Below are 6,865 nucleotides of genomic sequence, written 5' to 3'. Positions count from 1 at the left end.
GAACTGCCGTAGTGGGTTTTATTCCAAACCGTCTTATATAGAAATAAACTTTTCACATAAAAGTCGAAACAATTAGTACTACTTCATGCTTTGGTAAGTCGGTTCACGTATTCTTTGTTAAAAGGGTACTTTTAAGGCAATATGTTAACAAGTTGAGCGGTTTTCTATGGACTGATCTTCTAATTCGTATCTGGTTCGGAGATGACGTTCAAGGGACCTTTAGGACTTAAAGAATCCCAAACGTCGTCTCCAACACAGGCAGGAGCATTGCATATAAAACTATTCACACACACACACACACAGGGCTGCCAGAACCATCACTGTGTTCCAAGAGAGATTAGCGTTTGGAATGTTGCCTCACACACGCTTGAGTGATTGAAAGTGCGATTAATGTTTGCTTTAATGTTCCGAACTGATTAGATACATTCTATTAAAAAAATATCGTTCTTATATGCCCTCTGGTGGACAACTGGCTGCAAGGAAAGAAATATATTCGGCTTCCCCCTTCTGCATACAGTCTGGAAGGATACGCACCTTTGGTTTAGCCATTACTACCTATTTCAATCATTTGTGTTCAATGTAAAGAAAATGAAATAATTGCTTTTCTAAATCTTAAATTTGGACAGTTTATGATTGTTTGTTTTTACGGTCAGTCCCATTAACAGCCTTTTCTTTAAAGGAAATGAAGTGGGTTATTTATCGCATGCTTATTTTATTGTTCGCAAGACCTTGATCTTCCTCTTCTGAGCCTGACAATGATATCTATAGGAGGGGGGAAATGATGATTTAAAAACAGTATCCGCTGTCAGTTCCAATTCTCACACAATAACTTTTTATCATTATTCGCGTGTCTAATTGTCACTGTAACTTTCGTAGGTTATAAATATTTAACCTGTATAATTTACCCACCTACAAACAATATTTTCTGGGCTGGTCAAGTGTATGTAATCCACACACTCGACCAGTCCAGAAAGTCAGATGTATTGCCAAAGCGTTTCAGAAACAATTTATGGCACAACTTTCAAAATATAATTCCGGTTGCGCCATCTATAGGGAGATTAATGCTGCTTTTCTTCTACATTATTTTTATTATACGTTTCTTCTTTACTGCAACAGTGCTTTAGTGACTGTTGAAACGTTTTTCACGAGAACTAACAGAACGTTAATCTAAATATCACATTAAATTTATCCAAATTTTCTCCGTGTAAAACGTGTACTCCTATGGAGCGAGTTTAAAACTATCGTCCACACGCGCGTCGAACTATTTTAACGTCTTTAATTGTACGTGTTACTTTTAAATATACAACAGTGAAGGAAATATAACTATAAAATTATTGACAAACTACCTTCTCTACACAATTCTTGAAGGAACCCGACGTCTCCGGCAGGCGATGTAATTTCTTGTTTCTCCAGACAAAAACTTTTAGAATATAATAGATTACACGAATAAAATAAAGGCCCGCGTAATAATGTTAACGCTTACTGCCCGGATGTCTTCCTGTTTTTGTCGAAAAACTGCACAATGAGGTATCTGTACTATGCCCGTAGCAGAGATTGTCAAACTTCGAATTTTAACATCGTAAGCCCTCAAGCTTACCGCAGAGCTATCGGTGGGCTTTTATAACTTTGACTAATCATTCAATCAGTTTTTTTAAGTTAGCATTTTTTAGTAACGTATGTTGTATTTGGTTTAAAATCACAATACAGTTTCCATGGTACCGCGAAACCTTGCAAGACAAACCACAGAAAGAAGCTAAAAGCATTATTGTGTATTCTTTACTCCACCTCCTTCCAAAATTGCCAAACCAGTATTCTCATTCCTGTGGTAATACTAAAAGTTTACACACACACACACACACACACACATATCGCTTGGTAATAATAAAAAAACTAAAAGTTACATGAATCATTCCGTGCACACTTACACCTTAATTACAAGGGGAAATTTTTGTACCCAAGACAGAAGATTATGTACTACAGTTATGAAAAGTACAAACATAACAATTATGAGAAAAAATACTGACGCTATTCCAGTAGGCTAAACAAGGCTTCTTCAAGCCACCTACAGACAAAAATTGTAAATAATTGTAGATAGACAAATCCATCATATTATAATGCTTATCAATGCCAATCTCGTAACTATCGTCAACAAGTACTTAGCATCAGAAGTGAAGTAGATGGTAAAAAAATAAAAATAAAGGCTACTAAAATTATACGACAATTGAAGGAGACAGAGAAAAATATAACTAATAAACAGTTTATCGAAAAGAAAGGTAGAGGGAGATTGTGAGTTATGGACCAGTTTATTGGTTCTGTTATTTAGAATGGGATTGGCGTGAAGTAATGTAGATAACTACTTCAATTCACAATGCAATAGAGGCAATCTTAAAATTAGTGTTTCTATTTTTGCGTTTAAATATTAATCTAAAACGGGTTCTAAACCTTAGACCGGCTGAAATTAAACACTGTGAATAAGTGAATTACTTTGTCATAATATAAAAATACTGTTTAGTGTAGATATTATTGATTAATTTAATTTTGTGAGTGAATATTTAATTATTGTTTAGTGTTGTTATAATAAGAATTAAACGCAGACGATTGTAGGAAGTTGTGTTTATAAGTCATTGATATTGAGACTATCAAATGTCGCGCGCAATACACTGACATCGAAAATAGACGTTTCTAGAAGGCGGCAGACGATTAAGTGTGAGACGAGCGGAAATAGCGGACAGACAATAGCAGAAAAGAGTAGAGTTACGGGCAAGGAAAAGTTCGGCGTGAAGTTTACTGTGGAAGTGATAGGCCTAACGTTTAATATGTTAGAGTAAGACTAACCGTAGAAAAGGAGATAAGAATAATAATTATTCCGTCAAAGCATGGTTCTAAAGTAACTGAATCAATTTGAATGCTTTTTGACATAAGGAACAGAAGATTTTTCAGAAGAAAGAAGACCAAACGATTATAGTAACTCGCACCACAATTGTAAGCGAATCACTAACAATATACTAGTGCGACAGTAATAAAGAAGATAGTTCGGCTTGTGAATTGAAATTTAAAGCAATTGAATAGGCCTAAGTGGTCTTTGGACAAGAAGAAGAGGACTATATATAAATATTGTTTATGATATGTCTATAATCTCTATTGTGTGAAGAATTTGTTGTACATACGTTAACTTGTTCCGAATATATATTAGTTTGACAATAAGTGAAGTGTGTGCTGTTTATTTATAGTTGAATTTATCGCCAACAAGTCACAGACATCTACTGTGGAAGAATCCTCAGCCAAATAACACAGTATATATATTTGTACTATTAAGAAGTATAAGTAAAGGCCTTTTATTTTGACAATTGGCGAACAACCAATTAAACTAGATGATCTTTGACCTACTTAGGTCTTATGAGAAAAAGCCTTTAATTTCTTAGATCTTTGAAATTTTTAATGCAGTGTATGTAAAAGACGAATATTTTAACATTTTATATGACAATCTCCTGCTTAAAGGAGATTAGACCTTTCTTAATAAAGGAGTTTGAATCAAGAAACCACATTTGTTAAAATGTTAATGCAATTTGATTAAGTACAGCCACTGTGAGAAGGAAAAAGTCAGGGAATAGCGGCGATGCTCCTCCAGTCCGGAAAGGACTGATACAATCCCGGGATTTGGAGAGCACCATTAGCATGTGGATCCCGGGATAGGGATTGTAGCTCCTAATTGACAGTACTTTGTTTCTAAATTTCTTAGTTTGTATAAGCTGTTAATTCAAGTCCTCCTTGTGGAACAGTGTCTGGTCTAGTATTTAATAATTTTTAAATGAAATGATTATGGACTTAATAATATTCAGAATTGTATCTGCAGACGCATTCCGTTTTGAAAAATGGAAAAGCCAATAGAAAGCCGCCTGTACTCAAGTGTAATTGCTTACAATCTGGACACTGGACGACAGTTCTTGCTGGGTAATGGTGATGTAGTCAGACGCGTATACAAGATGGACCCGATCCAAGGGTTCATAATGTAAGATAAGTTTTAGAAATAAACCTATTCGGGCAGATCATTCAAGTTAACCAATCTCTCCCGTGTTCCGTTATTTTTTAATAAGTTAAGTTAGATAAGGAACGCAGACAGTTTAATTATTTTTGATTATAACAAAATGAAACAAATAACAAAAATTTAGAATACTGAGCCACTAAAATCCTGGGAGAGTGCGACCCCTATTGCCAATAATAAGAAGCAACTGGTTAAATATAATTTCCTGATAACGCATTACCACATCAGGTTACCCTACTGATACACAGTTGTATGATTTTATTGAGAAAGCTTAGCTGTCAATCTAAATCTCAACATGTATTTTCTAATAACTTGCTAATGCTAACAAAAATATCAAATAATAAACTCTAAGATTGTTTGGATATTTCCAGCATCCTGTTTTAACAAAAGTTACTAACAATTTTTAGCGTACAATAAACTTGGAAAAAGACTTAAATCGGACAACTACAAGAAGAAAAGTAATTCCGATGAAAACGTGTGGATTTTAACTTTGGGATTTCTCTTGTCTCAAACCCTTAGCTGACAAAGATATTAAGCTCAGACAGTTACATATGATAAAATACTGGAGTTAGGCACCGATTCCTAGAGACAACATAATTAACAGAATAACTTACGATAAAAACACATCTATTATTGTATAGTTTAATACCAAAATACCCCAAACTGACTTTAATGTATTTTTAACAGCCTGACATTCTCAGTTTTTACAACATTTACTTTCACTATTATTGAAGCTTATTTAACAAATATTATACATTTTCCTAATCGCTTTTAAAAGTTAAAATAATAATCTTTAGCTTACGTGATCCAATGTATATTTAATTTTATGATTTTCAAACTTACAGAAAACTATGGGCACGACATTTCGTTTGTCTATAATTTTCAATGTACATATTTATCGTCGAACTGAAGAACTTAAAACGGGTATTTTTTGACACCTAAAAACATAACATACAGATACAACAACAAAATTTGGTCCTTCAAAGCTGTCTCTGAGAAAAGTCAAAATTAAAAACCACCTTATATTTTTCGGAAATCATAAATTCCCCTCAAAGTTCTGTAACGTGCTGCCCTCTACTACTTCCGACGATATTTCTTACACCAATCACTCCGTTAGAAAATAAAACTATCTCGACTAGAGACTAGCCTAAATCCCAAACTTGTCTTCTCGTCGTGTTGTCTTCGAAATAAAGCACAAGGAAATCAGAGGTCTTGAGTCCTATCGTTCCCTCTCAATAATCTTAGAAACTGAAGATAAAACGAGCTAAGATGTTTTACTTGTCCCTATTAGCCAATATAATTTCTTAGATAAGGCGACCTAAAAGTAAAACTGTACATAGTATTCCAACTGATGCCTAACTAGTGATTTTCGTAGACAATTACCTACCTATTTTGACTTGTAATCAATGTGTCTACAAATATACCCTAATATTATATTAGTTTTACTACATGCAACAAATCACTGCTTCGATAGCACTGGATTAGTGAATTTGTAGGGTATTGATAGCTCCTGACGAAGCTGTAATAGCGAAATCTTGAACTAACATAGTTACATTCTGGAGACATAGGTCGTGATTTTATTTACGTTTATAGAAATGTCTTTTTTGGAATACGTTAACATTCTCGGTGAAACTAAAAATACCCAAACTAACTGTCATTAGTAAGCATTACTAATTATTCCCCTATTAATATTATTGATGTAAATAAGAAAAAGCAAAGGGCCAAGAGCTCGCCCTCTACTAACATTAGTTAAAAAAAGAAAGAAATGAAACGCTAAGGTTTCAGATTTTTTTTTATCACAAATATATATATATATTTTTTTACCCAGAAACTTATCACGTGGATTTCGCCTTTAGAAATTAGGCTTAAAAGAAACTTAATAAGTTCCGTTTAATGTAGTTATGTTTCTAAACGATAGGGGTGGTAAATAAATATTATTAGAGGTGATAGTGACAGTACGCTTGATTCTGATTGTAAACAGAAGATCCAAATAGGAGACGTTATAGTAATTTTCAGATGTTAATTATCGTACTTATATTTATTGAAGTCTATAGATCTTTGCTAAGCCTTAATCATGTCAGTACTGACAGTAGCGTCCTCTATTATTAATTACTATTTCACGATACTGCTAATATCATAAATCGTTATAATAGTAAAAGTTCACCAAATACAATAATAATAATAATTAAAAAAAAACATTCAGCAAAAGATTGAAAACAACCAAGTTAAATATCTCAGCACTGTGATACGAAGTTATTACCGAAACAAAGTTGAGTTGCGAACGTTACACTTTGCAAGAAAATTCTGAAGACAACTGCTAACTTCTGTTATTTAAATAGCTACATGGGTACTTTACCTTAATTACAACATAGCATGATCCTGTATAAACAGTCAGTTATAAGTTCCAAAAAACATCCTAAAATTTTCGCCCTCCTTCCTCTAATTTTCTTTTAAACAATTAATTCACTTTAATTAAGCAACATTTTTTTAAATTTCTCCATAACGATTTGTATGTATTTCATATAATTCAAATTTCCAGTAATATATGCAAATATTATTGAAATAAAAAACTAAGCACTTCACTCTGTTAGATTTCAAAATGGCCCGGCATGGCCAGGTGGTTAAGGCACTCGACTCGTAATCTGAGGGTCGCGGGTTCGAATCTCTCTCACACCAAACATGCTCGCCCTTTTAGCCGTGGGGGCGTTATAATGTGACGGTCAATCCCACTATTCGTTGGTAAAAGAGTAGCCCAAGAGTTGGCGGTCGGTGATGATGACTAGCTGCCCTCCCTCTAAGTCTTACACTGCTAAATTAGGGACG

The sequence above is a fragment of the Limulus polyphemus genome, unplaced genomic scaffold (genome assembly GCF_000517525.1).
Source record: "Limulus polyphemus unplaced genomic scaffold, Limulus_polyphemus-2.1.2 Scaffold948, whole genome shotgun sequence".
NCBI classification, from domain to species: Eukaryota; Metazoa; Arthropoda; class Merostomata; order Xiphosura; family Limulidae; genus Limulus; species Limulus polyphemus.
The sequence above is the reverse complement of the archived record's forward strand: the minus strand, read 5'-3'. Positions refer to the sequence as shown.